This window comes from Marmota marmota, unplaced genomic scaffold (assembly GCF_001458135.2).
Source record: "Marmota marmota marmota unplaced genomic scaffold, marMar, whole genome shotgun sequence".
NCBI lineage: Eukaryota > Metazoa > Chordata > Mammalia > Rodentia > Sciuridae > Marmota > Marmota marmota.
In genome coordinates this window covers 51,965,003-51,986,836 of record NW_025999977.1, presented here as the reverse complement: position 1 = coordinate 51,986,836, position 21,834 = coordinate 51,965,003, and the positions used below count along the sequence as shown (strand labels likewise).

The window sequence follows — 21,834 nt, the reverse complement described above, 5'->3', positions numbered from 1 at the left end:
CTGGCTTCTCTGTGGCTCCATCGATTTCCCTACCTTCCATGTCTCCTTGGCAGAATGTGTGCCCTTGAACATGAACAGCACTCGGGCACACTTGCCCTGGAAGGATTGAGACGCTTTAGAGGTGAGCGAGACTCTGCCAGTGGGAAGCAAGCCCTCAGAGGTGACGTGTTATTAAGCCGGTCACGGCACTGCCTCTCATTTCCCTTTCATTCAAGGAACACGGGGACTTCAGGTGCCTGAGGGGAAGACAAGCACAATGTTATGACATCCTTGGGAAGATGATGTTGAAAAGAGCTGGCCTTTCTATTTCAGAACAGGGCTCATCTGGAGATGTTAAAGGATGCTAAAAATAAGTACACCGTGAGCCCTGGGAGGCTTCATCCAAACCCAGGCGTCTTTGAGAAGGCCTGTAGATAACAGCAGCCAACCTGTAGGCATTGTGGCCCTCTACAATTTTCCAGGGATGAAGGTAGGCATTTTTGAAAATTTCTGCATCATTTACTGCCCCACAAAAATTTTTCAACAGGGAAAAAACTATTTGTCCAATGTTGATCTTGAAGAGCATGCTAGGGATAATACAGGGTATGGGAAGGACATAACGAATCCAAATTTAATACCCAGGAGATGCTGCGACCGCCAGGCTGGGGAACATTTTCTAGACTTGTGCTTCAGGCCTCAACACTGGATTCCTACATTGCAGAGGACAGATTTCAACATCAACTTTATTTCTGTTACTCAGTCTTTTCCTTGTGTCCCCATATCAATGGATCATACCCTAGTCTGAAGTCTTTATAGACATAAGAATTGAAATACTGAAGAGCTTCCTAGGAGAGGGATCAGGAACTTGAGAGCCAGGCTAAGTTGGGAGCAATTTCCAGTTTTGCCACCTAAGGGGCAGCGTACCCAACATTGTGTTTCACCTTCTGCTCTAAGTCTTTGATTCTCCATCTAAGGAGAGCAGGAGACCTTCTGCTCTAAGTCTTTGATTCTCCATCTAAGGAGAGCATTCCCTATAAATTGGCGCGAGGCTTGGGGACACTGAACAGAGTCTCTGTAAGTGTGTGGTGGAGGGCAGCACTGTCTGAGCGCTATTTGTGAATGTTACTCCTACTGCTGTCACTACCTGGGTGCTTCTTCTTGCTTCAACACCCTTTCATTCATCAGACAGGGTGACAAGGCCATCTGCCTGATGTCACACTGGACTGTTGAGCATGCCTTGCTCCTCACTCCGGTCCGTACATTCTGTCTGCTCTTCCATCTGAAGACCAGGTAGTTGTCTTAGGTTTTTATTTTATCTGTCACGGGACTCACCAGAAGGTACTTGCCGAGGTCCTGCTGGAATAATTGCTCATGTGTCTGCGCCTCTAGATGACAACTTGTTGAGGACCAGGGGCGGCTCTGATCCCCCTCTGCAGGCCTTGAGGGGGGTGCAGCATGTGAAATGTGCTCCTCTGGGTTTATGGGATTCTCTGGAGGGCTATGTTTACTCTGGCTGTAGCCACTTCCTCCACGTCTTTAAGGCTTCATTTGGCTTCCTGTTCTCCCTGTTCCTCATCCCAGGAGAGGACAGGGTTCAGAAGGCAGCACCCCCACTGCACACTGATGCTCCCGCTTCCCTGCTGGGTGGGTCCCACCGTGAGATGGGCTTCCCAGGTGTCAGGTGCATGTTGGTTGTATGAACATAGGAACTGGACTTGAGGTTTGTAGTGACAGCCATAATCATCATGATTTATATATTAAGGAACGGGAAGGAAGGAAGGAAGGAGGGAAGGAGGGAGGGAAGGAAGGAAGGAAGGAAGGAAGGAAGGAAAGAAGGAAATCTGTACTTTAATGGGGTAGGAGANGAGAGAGAGAGAGAGAGAGAGAGAGAGGAGAGGAGGAGGGAGGGAGGGTGGGAAAACAAGAAGGCTAGAAGGCAAACAAGAAGAACGTACCTTGTGATAAGTCCCTGGCCAGGCACTTTTACAAACCCCAGAGGGGTGACTTTTTAATTTGTTTTACTGTTGAGAATGACTTAGGATTACTGACTTCTCAAAGCCATCTATCTAGTAAGAGGAAGATGATAAAATACACCTCAGAGTCCCCAAAATATAATATAAAAGTAATAAAACAACCCTCCACCAAGCAAAAGACCGCCTGGCTGTACTGCTGAGCCCACACACCCTCTCAGCATGTACATCGCAACTCTGGGAAAAGCCTAACTTCATAATGGGTGACATTAAATGTTACTTACAGAACTGGTCATGAGCCTTAGTAAGAAGAGTCACCAGGGTTGCTTTCCCAAGTATGTGGCTCTGATGTTAGACAATTCTTCAAATTCTATTTTCTCCCCTTCCTTTGATGTCTTAAGAGTTCTCTGCCTCCCAGGGTGGGGGCAGGGTGCATAGGCTGTTTGCTTCCTGCTGAAGTTACTGACATTTCTCCCTTCACTCTGCATGGGTTACATCTTTAGATGACAGCAGAAACGCATACAAATACATCTTTTTCACATGGTCAAAAAATGACTCTGTTGCCTCAGCAACAAACAAAATGGCCTGAAATGAATATGAATTAAGAATCACTAGGTTCTTTTGTTTTGTTTTAATTTCATCAATTTGTTCTTTTTAGCTATACACAACAGTGGAATGTATTTTGACATATCATACATACAGGGAGTATGACTTCCCATTTTTGTGGTCGTAGATGGTGTGGATTTTCATTGGTTGTGTATTCATATATAAACATAGGAAAGTGATATTGGATGGTTCCAAGGTTTTATGCTCATTGCTCACTGTTTTTAAAGCAATGAATCTGTGATAATAACTATATATGATCAGAGCACAGTGATAATTAGGTCAGTAATAACTTAGTAAATGAGGGTCCCACAATTCACGGTGCTTTATCTTCCACGTGGAGCTAGTTTGCTCTGGTCATCTCACCAGCTTGTCTCATACAATAACTTATTGTAATTGCATCAGTTCAGAAATTTTTTTTTCAGAAATATCCAACTTAAAGTCATTCTGTCTTGCAATTTGCTGTTGTGGGCAAGATCACAGATTCTCGAAATCACCAGATAACATGGAAAAGGCTGGGTGAGTGTACAGAGTGGCTCATAATAGATGGAATTTTGAACAGTGGTGGTTGGTAAATGCTTCACATTTGGTCTCTGAACAAATACATCTAATTTTGTGGAAATGAAGTATATGTAGTGAGTAATCTATAAATAACACAATATACAGCACTCTTTACTGTATATTCCATGTAGGCCATTGTCTCTCACAGCACGCAATTCTTTATTTTTGCCCAACTCTTGTATCCATAGACAAAATATGGTTTCAATTGACAGATGAGTACTGTTCCAGAATGAATCTCAGTGGATATCTTCATTTATCTTAACAAGGAAGATGAAAGTGGAACAACAAAGAAGTATGTTTGAACTTCACTCATTTGTCAATGATGTGAGTGATTCCTTGCTGAATGGATAATTGTTCTCAAATGCTGGAAGAATATTTGCTTAATACTCACAGTGCTTAATGCTTATGCACAGTGTTTTGGCTACAGATATGACACACATTTACATTTAATCTGCATTAGCATTTTGTCCATAACATTCTTAAGCCTGAAAAATCAACAAAACAATAAATCAAACAGTGTATTATTCTATAGCATTTGCCAATTTCCATGGTGTAAATGTACAGATGGCTGATTTTAACCCATGAACATGAATCACCAAGTCCTGAGACTGAGTGACTGTCAATAACACATCATTACATAGTATTTCTAAAATAAACATAGTGATTTCAAGTGCATAGATGATAGTAAAATAATTAGAAAGTAATAAGCTTCAAGCATTTAATACCTTTATTTTTGATATAATTTAATTGTAAGTTCATGTGATTTAATATTTAATATTAAGTCTGTTTAACAACTACCTTGCAAAATTCATGAATGTTTAACAATTGTCTCCTGAAAGCTGGTACAAACTTACCTTCAGCAAATCTCTGAATTTGGGGTTGAAGGGAGAAATTAGTTGATAATTTAGTGTATTTCAAAGCATCAATTTCAGATTTGATATTGTTTTTAAATCCAGATTTTAATTTGTTTAATTCTAAGGAAGAATTCTGTCTGTTATAGGCATTAAAGGAGATCCTACCCCCTACCTTAACTTTCAGCAGCAGCTTGGGATGCTGAGAGAGGAGGATCACAAGTTCAAAGCCAGCCTCAGCAATGGCAAGGTGCTAAGCAACTCAGTGAGACCCTGTCTCTAAATAAAATACAAAATAGGGCTGGGGATGTGGCTCAGTGGGCAAGTAGCCCTGAGCTGAATCCCCAGTATCAAAAACAACAACAACAACAACAACAAAACTTTCAGGAGACGCTTGGTTACTTAAACTTGACTAATGAGGAAATATGAATTTTTATGAAAAATCAAAGATTCAGGACTGAGGATGAGCTCAAAAAGGTAAGTATTTATTATAAATATTGAATAATTCATTCAAACAAGCTCCTAATATATTTTACTATTCAAACTAGTGATTTTTTAACAATAATTTTTCACATTAATTCTACAAAAAAAAAATCAGAAGTTGAGGGAAAAGAAAGATTACCAACTCCTTCTAAGAGAATAGCCAGCAAAGACAGAAGGAAAAGTGGCCATCAAACAGCATCTCTCCTAAATACTGAGGCAAAGTGCTTAACAAATGTCAACTAACATAACACAATTGAGGTACACCAAGACTGCAAGGTTGCTTGAACTTTTGGAAAGCAGTCTAACTCATTAACAGATTTTTAAAAATCATATCTTAGTTGATGCTAAAGAAGTATTTGACAAGATCCAGCATCCTCTTCTGGTAAAAACCCTCACCAATTAGGGACAGAAAGGAGTTTTTCAACCTGAGAAAGGGTGACACTATAAAGCTCCAGGAAGCAGGACAGGTAATGGGGAAAGACTGGACCTATTCTCCTTCAGAGGGAGAACAAGGAAAGGGTGTTTGCTTTCACCAGTGTTATTGGAGTTTCTAGCCAGTGCAATAAGGAAAACAAATAAACAAAAATACCAGCTAGCATCCAAATTAGAAAGGAGGAAGTAAAACTGTCTTTATGTGTAAGATAACATAGTCATCCATGCAGAAAATTCAATAAATTCTGCATAAAAAGCTACTGGAAATAAGTCAGTTTAGCAAAATGGTAGGATATAAAGATATGTCGTATTTCCAAAAACTAGCTATGGAAAATCACCAATTGAAATTTGAAATGCCAATTTCAGTTACTATAGCATTGAAGGATATAAAGAACTTGGGGCAAAGTCTTTGAAAATATAGGTATGAAATGAATAATAAAAATAGCAGAAATTGCATGTCGAATCATTACCAAGAGAAATGAAGAGATACGCTGCATTCATGGAACAGGCTACTGTGTAAGATTCAGACTTCCCCCATATTGATCCTTAGGTTCAAAGAAATTCCAGTCAAGATTTCCTAAAGGTTTTTGTTTTGTTATGTTTTTCCAGAAATTGACAAGCAGACTTGACAGTTCAAGTAGAAACGCAAAGTACTTAGACGAGCCAAGCAAGTTGGAAAAAGAACAAAGCTATAGCAGTCAAGATAGTGTGTTGGGTTAACGCAGACAAACACCTCAAATTCACATAAAAGTCCAGAAGTAGAGCAACAGAGATATGCCCAACTAATTTTTGACAGAAATGCAAAGGCAATTCAGTGGAGGAATAATGATAAAGGAATTTTATATCCTTACGTAAAAAAGATACACTTGGATTCATACCTCACATGTATATAAAAGTCAGCTCAAAACATCACAGACATAAAGATAAAACTATACCCCTTGTAGAAGTATCCTGAGATAGAACCTTTGTAATTTGGAATTAGGCAAAGATTTCTTAGATACCTATCAAAAACATGATCCGTTAAAAATAAAGTTTAACTTGAACTTCATCAAAACTAATAACTTGTTCTTATACACTATTAAAATAAGGAAAAGATAAACTGAAGCCTGGGAAAAGTATTTACAAATAACATATTTGAGGTTTATAATATAATATATAACCAATAAAACCACAAACAACCCAATTTTTACAACTTGTCAAAGAGTTTGACCAAATACAATGGTTAACATATAGGGATTATAAATAAACACCTCAAAACTGCTGGACATATTTTCAGCTATTAAGGAAGTGAAAATTACCATCTCAATGAGAATACTGCTACACAATTTTAGGAATGCCTAAAAATTAAAAAGATGTAATATGCCAATTGCTGGTGTAAATATACCATATAGTGACTTTCCTATACTGTGATGAGCATGTAAAGTGGTTTGGCTATTTTGAAAATCCCTTTGACTGTTTCTAAAGTAATCTTTGACTTATCACGTGGCCTAGCCATTTCACTCCCAGGAAATAGGTCCTTAGAAAGACTTGTACATGAATATTCACCATGATGCTATTGTGTGGATCTACAGAATGTGCTGCTATGTGTCAGTAACAGGGTGTGAGCAGCAATAGGTATGCCCTACAATGTGGATGAACTGCAAAGTAATTGCACAAGTGAAAGAAGCTGTGCAAACATAACATATGATTCCATTTTATTATATTCTAGAAAATGTATACCTGTCTGTCATGATAGAAAACTGATCAGTGATTACCTGCTAATGGGTTGGGGCATGGGGTTACAAAGGGAATTTTCAAGGAGCACTGAGAGACTTAGAAGTGATGGATACACTTAATATATAATTGTGTGCTATCGCATATACCACTTATACCATAATTGTGTTCTATTGCATGTACCCTTGAGTCCTATGCAGCTTATTATATAAATTATGCCGTAGTAAAATCATTAAAATAAATAATTAAGTAAATGAAGTCCAACACAAAACTGATCTCCAAGCAAATCTTCTTCACCTATCCAAAGGAAATTTTACCTTTTACCTCGGAGTGTCTCTAGCATCGATTATTTCTACTTCTCATACTTATTTTAACATCAAGTTTTGGGTTACGTAAGTCACTTCTGTTACTGTATTTGATAAGAAATGTTTCTTGGGTAATTAGTAAATCAGGCTCTTTCTTATGCCATTCTGAGCCTATTTCTTCATTTATGCAATGGAAGCTTGAATGTGACCTATTTGAACAAATAAATGCCTACGAAGCTTTATTTTTTATTAAAAGCATAATGTTTGCTATCCATTAGTGTGTCACTCCCTTGTCAAAGAGCTTCTAGCTTCCTCTTCTTTGTAGCCTCAAGTGCAGGTGTAGCCCACTGGGCCAGACACTGGGCAGTGTCTGCAGTGGGTTGATGGCACTTTGCTGACAGCCCCACCCACGTACACCAAGCAAAAGGGTTTCCATGCATTGCTTGAAGTTACCCTCAACAGAGACCGCCCCAGATCTGAGCAGTTTAAGCCCTCTGGGCCTTGGCACAATTTGTATCCCAGATTAATTAGTTAATGTTCATAAAGCACTTTGAAGATGGAAGCCTCTGAGAGTGTAAAGCACATGCATTAAGAATGATCATTATACGCATTTAAGTTCCGAATCCAGCAGTCCTAATTGGAAGGGGCCACCCAGTTGCTAACTTTCAGCAGGGCAGTGTCCTGGATGTGGAAATTCCCTTGAGAAGTGTTAGGAGCAGCTCTACCCAGGAGCTCCAGGGCCTCAAGGGCTCCAGAGAGCAGGTGGGCATGAGTCCCCCCTGAATCTCCCCATTGAAAAGAGTTCAGTACTGCTACTTGTGTGCCAGTGGGGTTGTTCAGTTTTCAATGAACATGTGCTGAGAACCTGCTCCGGGGGAAGCCCTTTCAATATCTGGTAAAGCTCAGTACCCTTCTCCCTGCCATCAGACCAGAAAGTTGAAGAGGGCCGGAGAAGTAGGTTCACCCCCCAGCCCGGGCAATCATCCAGTGTGACTGTGGGAAAGGTTGTTAGAAGGGTATCTGGTGTAAGGGGCCCACTCCCTCCAGGTTTAAAATCAGTAAAAAGTGAAAGTGCCTACCAAAAAATCCGGTAAGAAACTAATATGCCCTGGGTGCCCCACAAAGGGTGTGCTGTTTTGTTAGGAAAATAGGCCCCTGATTCCAGAGACCCAGTTCTTTTGTGCTACATCCATTCATGTGGGTTTTAGTTGCGTTTGCAGTTATCTTTTCTTTTCTAGAGCTATCTCTTTTACCCCCAGGAATGTTCCTCGCGCCCCTCGCCCCAGTGGCTTTTATTAGAGGAAGGCAAAGGGATTCCGTTGTGTGTCTTCTCGGCTAGCTGCAGTTGTCAGGCCCCTCAATAGCTCATTGTCACTGACCTACTTAGCCCATGGAATATCCCACTTTGGGAATAAGCACGGTGTCTCTGAGTGCTTTGAACGCAAAAGTGCCATCCAATGCTTCTGAACCCTGGCACAGTGTCTTGGCCTCAAGCAAAGCAGTTAAAGGCCCGCATTTTAAACAACTCCCACTGGCTCCGTGCACGGTGCTGGGAGAACCTCCCAAGGGTGCCCTTCATCAAGTTGTGCCTAACGAACCTCCATGGCAACCAGCCGAAGCTGCGAACCGCACAGCCCTCCCCTCCTCGTTCTTCAAGGCCCTCTTCCTTGGTGGCCTTTCCGGAGCTCCAGGGCCCTCACCTTCACTGCTAAGCTCCATTTGAGAAAGCTCAGCATCGAGTCCTCTGCTGGCGCATCAGGAGAAAGCCCTTTGAAGATACAAGGAATGTGAGTCACTCATAATCGTCATGATTCATAAGCCAACTTCAGAGACCAGCTTCTCCTTAATACCCATTATCTCTTCAATAGACCGAGTTGGGCCAATAGTTAATTAGAAAATTGCAGGACTCAGTAAGGTGAGACACTAAAGACGGGGTAATTAATAAATGATTTTTTAAAAGACAGGTTGGGTCCATTCAATTCTCTAAATTTATTACACACATGAGACAATCTTTTTAATCCCCTCCTCCCTCAAGGCTAAAGAGGGTTAGTCATCCCTCCACCCCGTGTCCTTCTCTCACCTGCTCTGTGGAACTCCAGGTCTGGATCACACGTACCTTATACTGCCGGGTCCCTGTGAGTCGTGTGTGTAGCTCCCACGGAAGCCTCATTAGACTCTTGCTTAGAAGACCCATAACTTGTGCCCTAATTCTATGCCTTTGAATCAGGTCTCACCCCTCCGCTTGGAGGTCAATCAAAATGAACCATAAAAGTCACTCACAGTAATTCCCCGGTCTCTCTGCGTTTTCTCAGCCACCTCTTCCTTCTGTCCATTCTGATGCTCATTTCTCTGCTCCTGGTTGTCTGGTATTTGCTGTGTGATGATACAGTGTGGTATGCACTGAACCTTGTCCTCCAAAAAAATAGTCATTGAAGCCCTAACTCCCAGTACATCAGAATGTGACCGTATCTGGAAATAGGGCTGTTGCAGGTATAACTAGTTCACTTTGGTCACCGAGGAGTAGGGCAGGCTCTGTGTCTGAAGTGAGTGGTGTCCTTATAAGAAAACATCCATGTGGAGACACAGAGATGCACAGGAAGAGCCCCAGGAGAAAACAGGATGACAGTGATGGAACCACACACCGAGGGATGCCACGGATTTCTAGCGAACCACGGAGGAGGCAAGGAAGGATGCCCTGCAGGTTTCCCAGGAAGCATGGCCCCATGGCCCATGATTTCAGGTCCCCAGCCTCCAGGACTCTATGACAGTACATTTCCATGGTTTTCTGCCATCCAGTTTGTGGTACTTTGTTCCAGCATCCCAAGCCTGCTGACACATAGGACAGTGGTGGAGAGGCTGGGTCGAGGAAGGGATAGTGCTGAGCAACGGAATCTAAATACTGGTGGCATTTAAAATCTTCATTTTGTCATAGATGCACCTTGGAACCTGTCTCTTGGTACAGGATTAAATGTGATTTTATTGACAGAAATATGTTTATCCTCTGAACAAACACCTGTAGTACTTGACAGTTATCAAAGGTCCATAGTCCGCTGGGCATGGTGGTGCATGGTGGTGCATGGGTGTAATTCCAGAGGTTCAGGAGCCTGGGGGAGGAGGATGGAGAGTTCAAATCTAGCCTCAGCAACTTAGTGAGGTCCTAAGCAACTCAGTGAGACCCTGTCTCTAGGTAAAATATAAAAAAGGGATGGGGATGTGACTCAGTGGTTAAGTGTGCCTGGGTTCAATCTCTCGTACCAAAAAAAAAAAAAAATGGCCCACAGTTTATGAAGTACTGGTAAAAAACAAAGACTCCTGTGTCCTAAGACTCAAGAATATAGGTCATGCCAGGAGCATTTGTCTCAAAACTCTGGCTCTGGGACTCCCAGAATAAAGTCCTGGGAAGAGGTAATTGAGACATGAATTAGGTACAACAGCAGAATCATTGAAGTTAGCCCTGGGGTAGCCTCGCTCAGTCAAGAAGGCTGCCCGGAGAGGTGACTTGAGATCTAGGGATGATGTTAGGGATGATGAAGGAGGACAGCCCAGGCAATGGCTCCACTGGTATAAAAGCAGAAGCAGAGTGGACATCAGCAGGAGAGAATAGAGGATTAAAAGGAGTAGGAGAAAATCAAGTGGAGAGGTCACGGCATCTGCTCTGTCCCCAGCGTGGCTGACTACTGAGGCACGAGGGGTCTTCCTCCCTCTCCTCCTTCCTTCCCCCTTCCTCGCTTCCTCTCTTCCCATTTTCTTCTCTCCTGTTTCAGTCACCTTCCCTCCCTTTTCCTTCCTTCCTTCAATATTAACCCAAAGCCCCTGACTGGCTGGGCACAGAGCCCCCTGGTGGGCTCGGGGATGAAGAAGGGCACCATTGTCTGTCCTGCAGAAGCTTGCAAACCTTGGAGCACGCTTGACAAATGTCCAGGAGGCAAAAACAGCACCTCTTCACAGGCACTATGAGCCGAGGCTTTGTGTACACATCCTCTCATTTAATCATCAGTAACCTGAAGCAGTGGCTGTTGTTTTGCCTAATTTATACGTGAAGGGACGGAGGCTTAGCAAAGTGAAGAAACACCTCTGCTGGCGCAGCGGGTGGTGCAGACCCAGGCCTCCTTCCCTGTTTCCCTGAACTTTGGCTTGTGCTCTGTGAACTTGGCCTCCGTGTGTCCTTAAGCAGGAAGGACGACTTGGTCACCTGGAGCTTTCTTGGTCGCTTTGTGGTCATGGAGTCCCACCACAGGACACTGTTGGTGGCAGGGATGTCAAACCAGTCCTCCCTAAAGTTCTGTGGCTCCTTCTTTCCACAGGAAGAACCCGCTGCCCAGGAGACAGACACTTTGGACAGGCAGGGGCCCACGGGCGGGCCTTGGCTGACAGACGGGCCCTGTCCTGATCCAGCTAACAGGAGGCACACCAGCAAGCAGTGATGGCGGCTCTAGCTGAAAATACACACTAATCTAATCTTCTGGCTGTTCTAGATGAATCTCAGGAATGTGGGAGGCCAGCATGTCAGATAGGCAATTATTGGCCGGACACAGGCTTGCATAATGCTATGATGACTGGGGCTTCCTGCTTCAGCTCGAATGCAGACAGCTTGCCAGAAAGGATTTATCTTCCCAGGAGAAACATGCCAGCTTTGGGAGGATATGAAGTCACTGTGATTATGGGAAAAAAGACAGGCTTGATTTGAAAATAGTCAAGGTCTCTTAGTTTATAATCTGCATCTCTTTCCCTCTTTCCTATTTTTTTTTTTTTTTGGTCTCTTTTTTGCTTTTCTGTCTCTCCCTGTCACTTGGTTTTGCAGTGTCTGTCTTCTTTATCTTCCTTTTGTTTTGCTGTTATTTTTAAATTTTTATTTGCTTCCTTGAGCTTCTTTCAAATTTTCACACCAATTTAATGTTGGAGGAAAGGGCCTTTATTCATTGCCTATAAAAGAAGGCTCTGATTAAAAAGCAGAGTCTGTGGGGGGTTTGTGGGGGAGGGGTATTTTAGACTGAAGATAACTAGGAAGGATTCCATTTTTTTTAAATAGGAGACAACCTGGTGGATCTCTTTTGATAACCAAACAAGTGAACTGCCCAGGTACCTGCCTTTGATCCCAGGAGCCACACGATTGCTGTACTGGGGAACCCTGGCTGTCCTTTGGGCTCCTTTGAAATGTGATGACTCCTCAGAGTGGTTAAAGGGTTCAGAGAAAAAAATGGCTTCCTAAAACTAAAAGGCATATGGGAAGAATAGGAAGGGCTCTTACAGATATTTCTGTTTTGTTTTTTATTTTTTTCAGATAACAATAGTAAAATCCAAGGTAACATTTAGCGAAATCTCAGTCACCAGCTCTGAGCTACACAGCTGCCTATTAGTCTGCTTGAACCGGAAGCTGACCAGTCTAACTCCTGGCCCAATTTTCTCTTCCTGTTAAATAAGATATTTTTGTACATGCACGACCACATGCACAGTGGCAGAGCCCGTGTCTAACATGTCAGGTCCTGGATTCCCTTCCCAACACCACACACACAGAATTGTAATGTAGCAGCTAAAACATAAAAGTGTACAAAACCCGAGAGGATTTGTATTTAATAGAGAAAGCTTTAATAAGTATTTATTATTTTCTAGGAGGATCCTGTACCATAAAGAAAATGTAATAATGAAGATGGCAAAAAAGATAGACAGCAACACTTACAAATTGGTTAAATAAAGTTATAATTCTCATAAAGACATTCTTGGAATTGAAAGTGGTCAACATTAATTAGTGTTCTAAAAAATACACCTCATTCTCTCAAACAAATGCATGAGTGATTAACGGCTTACTGAAGATTTATTATTGGCCAGGCTCCATGATAGGTATAGGAAACCACTAACCTTCTACAACTTCTTGTCATCTTTTATTGTCTTATTTTTAGAGACAAGCATCAAGTTAGGAGAAGGTAAATGACAAGGTGCAGGCAGTGCAAGTTGACAGATCAATGTGAAACTCTAGTCTGCCTGATGCCCACACCTCTTCTGTTTGTAACATATTCTCTCTCCATTATGGGCCAAGAGCTCCCCCAGACACAGGACTTTATTGCATTTTAGTAAAATAACTCCACTCAATGCCCTCTGAATTTTTGAGGGTATGAAAGAAATCCAGGTGAATTGGGTATCACTACAGCATAATTAACCAACACAATAGCCTTCCTATTAAAGGGCCATAACTACTATGTTCAAAGTCCTGATTTCACTTGCAAATAACATCTATTCTTCCAATACCCACCTGGGACAACTATCAAATGAAGGCTTCAGTGTAGCACAAGGTGAGTTCTGGGACGACAGGTGTCAACTTCCTCCCTGAATCTGGTTAGCATTCAACTCTAGCAGCAAAGCTTTGATTTTCTCAATGTGTCCTTTTAACATTGCACAAGTGTCCTGAATGTTAGATGAGCGTTCATCACCCATCATGGCGCTTTATTTTATTTTATCCTTAATGTATCTTTATGATAAACATTTTCGATCTCGATCTCCCTGCAGACTCTTGTCAATGGGCATTGTCCTTGCAGCAGAGGTCCAAGGCCATCCTGAGCTAGAACACAAGAATCTGAGCAAACCTACCCTGAGCTGAGGCTCTAGTGTTGGTCTGACATGGGAGCTGCCAATGTTGCTCACTTGTCACATCCACCCAGGCTAAGCCTCAGCACCTGGGGCTCACCACAGCTCCTTTCCTCCACTGTCTCCTCTTCTTTATGTGCCCCTTTCCATTCTCCCTTTTCTTCCTCCTGTTTTTTCTATCACTTCAGGTCAGCACTGCTGTGACCAACATTTAAACTAAGTCCTTTAAGACAGAAAAATTGCCATCCAGAGTTCTGAAAACTTGCCCAAGGTCACAAGGCCAGACTGGGATGTGGGGGAAGAATTTAAACCCAGGCCTGCCTGCCTGCAGAGCCTAAAGTTTTATCACTATCTAAACACCCACCAGCCCCTTGGGGGCACTTCTGGTGCCCCACACCCACCTAGTACTGACATTCCTTTAAACCACATCTTTGGTTGGGTGGGTACTGGTCTTCTCCTGCTGGGTTGTGACTCCCATGACCAGTGAAGCAGCCTTCCCCCATCTTACCCTACTTCAGCTTTCTAACCCTTCATTCCCTATTTCTATGGCTGAAGTCCCAAATGTCTTATGCCCAGAGTTCTCAGAGTGAACGTATTCTTGGGAAAGTTTCTACTAAAACAATATCAACCTTGAATTATTTCTAATAAATCTCTCTCCTCATAACAAATCTCCTCACTGAAAAATTACCTTCTTGAGTTGATTCCTGCCGATGTTAGCCATTCCAGCTCCATCCACCAAAGAGAACACCTGCAAACACCGAGTTGTGCCCACGACTTAGAGAAAACCCCTTTTCTAGTTCTTAACATGTTTTTATTTCAAACCCAGTTCCATTCAATTCTGGGAACCTGTTCTTCAACCGCTGCTGATCCCTTTGGACTTGGCCCCTGTCCTTGGTCTCAGAACTGACAGCACCTCTCTCCCTTGCTGTCCTATATGTCCCCTGACACTGGTCACCTTATTTCTGAGATGGACTGCCTAACTCCAGTCCAAGTCCTTCCTAGAAAGGCAGATTAGACAGGCTTGTTTGTTTGTTTGTTTTAATGGTAGGAAAAATAGAAAATATCTTATCTTGCCACCAACCAACAAATACCTCTCAAACCCTCTCACTCACATTTGCATCCAGGATCTGAGCTTCTACCAAACCACAAGTATCATAAACCACATAAAACAAATTTCAGAACTCCTAGTCCACCATTAAACAAAGTGACGGCACAAAAAAGAACAGTTTAAAGAAAAAGGTGGGTCCTGATGAATCCATGTGTACCTTCCAATCCTCTCTGACTTCACTGGTTTTCAAATAATTCATTCCACTCGTCCCCTCCATATGGAGATTCCGAGGAAGATATAAAAACCTCGTGGAGGCTGCACCTAAGAAGCTGGCTCTGAAAGCCCTGACCCTAAACCCCATGGTGGTTGTGGGTAAGTCCAGAACCACAGCTGGTGTGGCAGGGGGCGTCCCAGGTGAAGCAGGAGGCCTGTCCTGGGGCCCTTGCTCTGGCAATACCTTGCTGCACTGTCCTGGAAAATCCTTTGACCTTGGTGCTCCCAGAATTCTTATTTATAAAATGAGGGGTCTTCTCTAGGTCATTTCTAGGATCATGATGAGAAGGAGAAGCACAGTGGGGGGCCATGTGGCTCTGGGCTGGAGCAGGCCCTGTGTGAAAGACACCAGCAAGGGGATGCTCATGGGCCGATGGCATCAGGTGGTCCCCTCAGTGGAGGTACTGGGGACACTAAGTGGACACCTGTAAGTATCAGTTCCAGGGATTTTTCAGGGCTGTGGAGAGGAGGGCAGGTGTGTTGCTGGTTGGCTATGGCTGGTCCTCTGACTGCTCATGGTAGGAGAGAGGCCATCCTGTGAGGATATGCTTCCGCTCCTGCTACGAGTCTGCTGCTCCTAAAATGTTTACAGAGGCTGCAAGGAGTGAACCAAGTTATTAAAAGAGTAGCAATTAGGGTGGCCCATCCCAGCAATTTAAAGTTTCCTGTCTCAGGAAGCACGTGGGGGAGGGGTGGCCAGGGAAAGGGAGGGTGCATTCTTGTCCCCTGATTGGGCCTCTCCAGCATTCCTATTTCTCAAGGCAGACTCAGAAATAGGGGAGAAAGGTTGCCTCCTGCCGGGGCCTCTCCCTGCTCCCTGGAGGACTACCCAGCCTGCAGATGTTCCAGCAGCTTGTTGGGCCCCTCCTCAAAGAAGCACCTCCTGCTTCCTTCTTTTGGGGGGTCCTGGCTCAGCTTGTGAAGCCTTTTGGTGTCTTTATCTTGCCTCCCAAAAGTAAGCTGTGCTACGCCAGCAGCCTGAGAAATCCATCCCTGTACCTTGGTGCCGAGGACTCCCAGAGAGAAGTTGTGTGGTGATTTACGGCTGCTGTCCATCCGAGAGGGCTCTTCCAAACACCAGCCCAGCCCCAGGAGTCCTCTCTGACAAAACGAGCATTTTGTGCTGTTGAAGTTGACAGCCAAGAGAGGAAGTGGAGTGCTTTGCTCCAGCTTGCTGGCCATCCTCCTCCAGCTGTTGGGATCTCCAAGTTCATTTCTTCCGTGCAACCTCAGCTCAAGCACCAGGTCCAGAGTGGTTTTCGTGAGCGGCCTGCTGGAGACCGCCCAGGGCAAAGGAGACTTTCTTTTTCTGAATTTATGTTACACAATGCTGGGCAGGCCCTCTGACTTGTGGTCATGGTTTCCCAGAACCCCAAGGGGCCCATCCAAGAAAACGCCCATGTGTCCACGCCTTATCATCTGCGAGCTCCCGGGGGATTCTGTTTCCTTGATGGTGCTCCACAGTCTCCGCCAGTGGCCCAGAGCTCAGCTTGGGCCAAGTGATGTGGGAAGGAAGCCTTCCCAGTACACACCTCTGAATCCAGTTTTGGACTCAGCATGGAGCCAGTTAGCTTTAAATCTGCCTCTCTAAATTGAGAATAAGAAGCCCTTCCTTGACAAATTGTTTTTTCACTTAAACGTGGTTGGCCCAAAGTAGATAAAAGGGTAAATGCAGTACAATGTGTTTCAAAGATATCTTATTGTTTTCTGGTTTATGCATTTCTTTTTTTTTTCTACCTGCTAAAAACCTTTTTAGCCTTCTATTCTTATAGGAACCCCAAAGAATGCTTAAAAAGTGTAAGAATTATAAATTTAGAACAGATTTGCTAAAAATAACTTTCTAAGACTAGATTTGAGTGGACACTTTCAGGTATGTGAATCGTGAAGTTAAGAGAGATGCCCTTAGCACTAGAAATTTGCTACAGGAGGGAAAATGGTTTTTTTATGTAGAGAAAACATAGGTTTTTTGTTTTATTTTGTTTTAGGGGTGAAGTCTCCTTGAGAAGATTTAATGCTTATGGACAAATGGCAGATCATTTCAAAGAGCAGGGAAAAAACAGTGCTTACTTTTACTTTCCAACCATGAGTCTCTCTCCCTTTGGAGGAAACCAGGAACATTGTTTCCTTTAGGAAATATGCTACATTTATTCTGAAATTGTAGATCTCCTGCCGCCTACTCTAAAGTTTCTTGCAATTTGTGTTCATGCTAATACTGCAAGAGAAAAGAAGCAAGCTGGGTTCTATTAACAGGAAATGGAAATTTATCCCCTTTCCTTTGTTTCTCCTCCTCCTCCTCCTCCTCCTCCTCCTCCTCCTTTTCCCCTGTGTCTGTGATTGGTTAAGAACAACCCAAGTATGCCTCATCTCTTGGCTAAATGTTAAACCTCATCCCAGAGATTCTCGGGGATTCTATGTCTCTTGATATTATTTAGAAGTTTTGTTTGAAAGAGCACGGAAGAGGTAAATTGTTTATTATTATGATCTTCTTCCATCTTTCCAGACCATGGGGGCCCCGCCTTCTCTTCTCCGCACCTTCATGTGCACACACAGTTATACAAGCATGCACATTCCTGGTCAAGGGCTTAGGGATGTTTTTTTCCTTTTCTTAGAAGAACATCGATATTTCAGTGAGGATTGCTAGGGTTAGTGTCAGCATTTGAACAATAGTAATTCTTCCAGTCCTTGATGATGTTAGCTATAGGTTTGTCATGTCTGACCTTTCTAGTATTAAAGCTCTTTACCTCTGCACCTAATTTGTTGAGAATTTTTATCAAAAAGGGACGTTGGTGCCATATGATTCAGAAATCTTCTACTGGATAAATATTTAAAGGATATGAAGTTAGTATGTTAAAGAGACATCTGCATTCCTGTGTTTCTTGTAGCCCTGTTCCTAATAGCCAAGATATGGAATCAACCTGCATGTTTATTGGCAGATCAATGGGTGAAGGAAACGTGCTACATACACATAAAGGAGTACTATTCAACCATAAAATAATGAAATCCTGTCATTCAGCAACACAGGTGACCTTGGAGGACATTATTCTAAGTGAAATAAGATAGACCAAGAAAGATAAGTATTAAATGATCCTACTCATATGCTGAGTCCTGAAAAGTTAATTTCATAGAAGTTAAAAGCAGAATAGTTAATACTAGAGGCCTGGGAGGAGAGTGGAGTGCTGGAAGGATAGGGAGAAGTTGATTGATAATACGATATTACAGCTAGGAGGATTAAATTATAGTCTTCTGTAATTTAGTAGGGTGACTATAACTAATAGTAATATATACTTCAAAATATCTAGCAAAGACACTTTTGAATGTTTCTACAACAAATAAATGATAAATGTGTAAGGTGATGGTTATGCTGGCTACCTTGTTTGGTCATTATACAGTGCATTCCTGCTTCAGAACATCACACAGAACTCCAAAAATATATGTAGGTAACAGAGGCTTTTTAGTCCAAATAACTTTTTTTTTTTTTTTTTTTTGTCAGCCCACAGGCTTTTAAGCCGAATTTACACTTCTAGCAGCCATCTCCTCAGACTTGATTGAAGTGGAGGGAGACAGCTAAATGCTTTGCTACATTTTCTTATCTGACAAACCAGGCTTCCTATAAAAAGGAAAAGGATTGATTTAGCTATTCTGGGTCTCTTATTTTTCCAGATGAATTTTATGATTGCTTTTTCTTGGAATTTTGATTGGAATTGCATTAAATCTGTATAGTGCTTTTGGAAGTATGGTCGTTTTGAAAATATTAATTCTGCCTATCCAAGAGCAAGGTAGATCTTTCCATCTTCTAAGGGCTTCTTTGATTTCTTTCCTTAGGGTTCTGTAATTTTCATTATTATGTCTTTCACTGCTTTTGTTAAGTTGATTCCCAAGTATTTTTTTAAGACCCAGAATAGCTAAAGCAATCCTTAGCAGGAAGAGTGAAGCAAGTGGCATCACTATACCAGACCTTAAACTATACATAGAGCAATAGTAACAAAAACAGCATGGTATTGGCACCAAAACAGACTGGTAGACCAATGGTACAGAACAGAGGACACAGAGACTAACCCACAAAACAACAATTATCTTATATTAGACAAAGGTGCCAAGAACATGCATTGGAGAAAAGATAGCCTCTTCAACAAATGGTGCTGGGAAAACTGGAAATCCATATGCAACAAAGTAAAATTAAACCCCTATCTCTCACCATGCACAAAACTCAAATCAAAATGGATCAGGACTTAGGAATAAAACCAGAGACACTGCGTCTAATAGAAGAAAAAGTAGGCCCTAATCTCCATCATGTGGGATTAGGCCCCAACTTCCTTAATAAGACTCCTGTGGCACAAGAATTAAAATCAAGAATTAATAAATGGGATGGACTCAAACTAAAAATTTTCTTCTCAGCAAAAGAAAAAATCTGTTGGGTGAATAGAAAACCTACATCTTGGAAGCAAATCTTTACCCCTCACACTAATCTCTATGGTATATGGAGAACTCAAAAAGCTAAGCAACAATAAAACAAATAACTCAATCAATAAATGGGCCACGGAACTGAACAGGCACTTCTCAGAAGACGGTACAAATCAATCAACAAATATATGAAAAAATGTTCATCATCATTAGCAATTAGAGAAACACAAATCAAGACCACTCTAAGATTTCATCTCACTCCAGTCAGGATGGCAGCTATTAAGTATACAAATAACAATAAGTGTTGGTGAGGATGTGGGGAAAAAGGTACACTCATACACTGCTGGTGGGACTGCAAATTGGTACAGCCAATATGGAAAGAGTATGGAGATTTCTTGGAAAATTGGGAATGGAACCACCATTTGACCCAGCTGTCCCTCTCCTCGATCTATATCCAAAGGACTTAAAAACGGCAAACTACAGGGACACAGCCATATCAATGTTTATAGCAGCACAATTCATAACAGCTAAACCGTGGAACCAAACTAGTTGCCCTTCAGTAGATGAATGGATAAAGAAAATGTGGTATATATACACAATGGAATATTATTCAGCAATAAAAGAGAATAAAATCATGGCATTTGCAGGTAAATGGATGGAGAAGATAATGCTAAGTAAAGTTAGCCAGTCCCAAAAAACAAATGCTGAATGTTTTCTCTGATATAAGGAAACTGACTCATAGTGGGATAGTGAGAGGGAGCATGGGAGGCATAGACAAACTCTAGATAGGGCAGAGGGGTTGAAAGGGAAAGGAGAGGGCATGGGGTTATTAATGATGGTGGAATGTGATGATCATTATTATCCAAAGTACAGGTATGAAGACACGAATTAGTGTGAATATACTTTGTATACAACCAGAGATATGAAAAACTGTGCTCTATATGTGTAATAAAGATTGTAATGCATTCCACTGTCATATATAAATAAAAAATAAAATAAAATAAAAAGGAAAGTCTAACTGTAGATTCTTTTGTAGTTTTTAATCTTTTTTCAACTGTTGGGGAGCAGTTAATTTCCTACTCCTTCTAACCTTTTATCTTACTCAGAATTAAAATTCAGTTCTAATCTTTATGTACTTAATAGTGTGTCTGGGTGGCTAGACCACAACACTCAATCTGTGAGCTGGAGTAAACTTTTTTATTTATAAAGCATAAAGCTTCAGGTATTTTGATAGAGCAACATCAAATGGGCTAATCAATTCAAGTAAAGAAAAACCAGTGTTGGTAGATATATATTTCACAAATGGAGCAGTTGAAATGATATGCCTTTGAAACATTTACTTAAACTTCAGACCCCTATTTTATTTATTTATTTATTTTTGCCAGAGAAATAGATATACTTCCTTCACTTGCTGAGTTGAAGAACAGAATACTTCGTATAAGTTGCCCAGTGCAGCAAGTACAAAGTAGATATTCAAAAACTGGTAGTTTAGCATTTCAATTTTTACCACTGCAATTTAAAAATGTTAACAGCACTAGTGGTATACTAGGGTTTAACTTTGATGTTTATAGCCATTGCATAAATATGCTGCTGATCTGAAATTGGTATATACATCGGGGTGTGGACCACTGTTGATTCACAGGCTGTTGGCAAGAACAGGAAGGAGGTTGAGATGTCATTTATAGAGCACCACTGTATAATGCATTATGCACTCAGTTCTTAGATTAACTTCATCAAGTATCTGTTGTAATCTCCATTTGACTGATAACTATTGATAACTCTTAGCGCCCTGAGTTCCAGGGCTCCCTAATGAGCATCTAGGGCAGAGCACACCACTCGGGGCACATCAGACATTCAGTGAAATCTGTGCTGAGTGAATGCTTGCATCCATTTTCTCCAGTAACTAACAGGCTGCAAATCACATGGGCCACATCTCTGCAGCTGTGTTCCCTAGCACAGACGCCGGCACGTTGGCACATTGTGAAAGCCAGCATCGAAAGCTGGAGGCTTACAGCATGGGTAGAACAAGAGAAAGAAAATATGGACACATTTCAGTTCTGGAAAATCATTGGTTCTGAGGTCGGATTTCCACTGTTAACCTTATCATGTTTTCGTAAGATCGTTATTGAACAGAGAGACTCAGAAAGCCTAGTTCTAGACCCAGTTCTGTCACTGACAAACTGGCTCTCATTTCTTGTGGCCTCAATGTATAGATGTCAAACTCAAAGCCGTCCAAGGATGTTTCTGATTTTAATTTTCTGAGGTACTAGATATTAAAGCAGTGTGGGATTTTGCTCCTGGAGAGCCTGAATCATTTGGGATTAGAGGACGGTCTTGGTTTGATCCACTGGGGCTCCTGTCACGTTTGAGCTCTTTCTCTTCTTCCATCACAAGAGGCATGCCTCCACCTCCGAAAGTCAGCCTTGGCTGCACCCTCTGCCTCCATGCTCTTACCCAGATATCTGCTGGTGTCCTTCTTCATTGCCTTCAAAGTGAACTCAAATCAAAGTATTTAAAAGTGCAACCTCCACCCACATCCGGTGCTCTCCTTTCCAGGATTCATTTTTCTCCAGAGTCTTCTTCCTCTTCTACGAAAACCTCACTTTATTTTAATATTTAATTATCTTTTGTTCCCA

The 21,834-nt window shown here is 42.1% G+C and overlaps 1 long non-coding RNA gene across 3 annotated transcripts; it reads right to left on the bottom strand.

The window, feature by feature from the left end:
• Nucleotides 1-4,428: 4,428 nt before the first annotated feature.
• LOC125617256 lies at nucleotides 4,429-16,208 on the bottom strand. Of its 3 annotated transcripts, XR_007348193.1 has the most exons (4): nucleotides 15,797-16,208; nucleotides 13,145-15,392; nucleotides 9,014-11,820; nucleotides 4,429-8,665 (listed from the first exon to the last, which is right to left on the bottom strand). It is a non-coding gene; the product is annotated as an uncharacterized LOC125617256 (long non-coding RNA). The 3 variants fall into 3 exon arrangements; XR_007348191.1 differs by having other exon boundaries at nucleotides 13,145-16,208; XR_007348192.1 differs by having other exon boundaries at nucleotides 9,178-11,820; nucleotides 13,145-16,208.
• Nucleotides 16,209-21,834: the final 5,626 nt, after the last annotated feature.